General features: G+C 41.7%; 1 long non-coding RNA gene across 1 annotated transcript in view; it reads left to right on the top strand.

Annotated features, from left to right (window-relative positions):
- Positions 1-280: 280 nt before the first annotated feature.
- Positions 281-1,426, top strand: part of LOC116689761 (uncharacterized) — a 7,628-nt gene continuing 6,482 nt past the window's right edge. The window contains exons 1-3 of the long non-coding RNA XR_004332089.1: positions 281-315; positions 685-735; positions 1,149-1,255. This is a non-coding gene — a long non-coding RNA (uncharacterized LOC116689761). The remainder of the gene's footprint in view (positions 316-684; positions 736-1,148; positions 1,256-1,426) is intronic.

Genomic DNA, 1,426 nt, shown 5'->3' on the forward strand with positions numbered 1-1,426 from the left:
AAGCCTCAAATTAAAGAACTAAAGAGACTTTTGCTGGAACATTAGGAGGAGTTAATTTTTAAAGTGTCCTTTTCTGTGGGCCATCACCCTGAAACGAGTCCTTCGTGTGTTCAGGTTTCTGGAGGTGTTTCTGCTCTACTGTCACTCTTGCCGGACAGTGGTTTGCTATAGAAGAGTGCATTACTGGGGAGTTTAGGAAGTTCAACACAACAACGGAGATGAGATCGTCCCCACCAACTCCGGAGGAAACCATGTGGCCTTCAGCCACGGACCTACGAGTACACCCGCGGAGAGCTGGGTTGCTCGACCTGCAGGGTAAAAACACTCAACACTTCGCCAACCGGATCCGTTAAAATGCAGTCAAGGTTGTTGTTCAGTCATGCATATGGGAGTTGTAGTTCCTTGTTTCTTGCATGTGACAGATGTGTTGACATTAATGTCATTTCTTCATTCCTTAGTAATGATAATCAAGGTGTGTGTGTGTGTGTGTGTGTGTGTGTGTGTGTGTGTGTGTGTGTGTGTGTGTTGGTGTGTGTGTGTGTGTGTGTGTGTGTGTGTGTGTGTGTGTGTGTGTGTGTGTGTGGGTGTGGTGGGTGTGTGTGGTTGTGTGTGTGTGTGTGTGTGTGTGTGTGTGTGTGGGTGTGTGTGTGTGTGTGTGTGTGTGTGTGTGTGTGTGTGTGGTAGGGGTGGAGAGATTCTGACAGATCCATCAGTTATAAAGAGCGGTGAGAAGGGGTAAGTGAGTTCTCTCAAATTGTCACACGGTCATTCACCTTTTGAATACTTTTCTTAGCTTTTTGTTGCTCAATATTGTAAAGCTGAAACAATTAAGATTAGTTAACAATAAATCGGACATGACTAGTTCCAGCTTCTCACTTTTCCTTTTGTTTTGTCATATGTGATAACAAACTGAATTTATTTGTTTTTTAACAGTATTGTTTTTTTTGTTTTTTTTTTACAAAGGCACATTTGACGTAAAGAAATTGTGACAGGCATTTTTCACTATTTTCTGACATTTAATACTGTAAACCAAACATTTTAGAAAATAATCATCAGACTATCTAACAACAAATAATCGTTAGCAGCCCTACCAGTTTCTTATCAGCTGTTTTATCTAGTCATTTGACACAAAAGTGTGACTTTTGCAGATCCTATGATATGATATTTGGACCTGCCAACCTGGGGGATGATGCCATAAGGAACTTCCGAGCAAAACACCACTGCAACTCCTGTTGTCGGAAACTCAAACTTCCAGGTGGGGCGTGTTGTTCAGTATTTTTAAACTAAATGACACCACAGATGTCCTCAAAATCTTCAAGCTTCAAGACAGCATTTGGGGAATTAGAGTCCCTCCAGATGTGTTCCAAGACATAAAGTTACTCTGCTTTGAATATTAATTCAGGGTACAAGCGGCTGAAATGGGTTT

The sequence above is a fragment of the Etheostoma spectabile genome, chromosome 1 (genome assembly GCF_008692095.1).
Source record: "Etheostoma spectabile isolate EspeVRDwgs_2016 chromosome 1, UIUC_Espe_1.0, whole genome shotgun sequence".
In the NCBI taxonomy this organism is placed as follows: domain Eukaryota; kingdom Metazoa; phylum Chordata; class Actinopteri; order Perciformes; family Percidae; genus Etheostoma; species Etheostoma spectabile.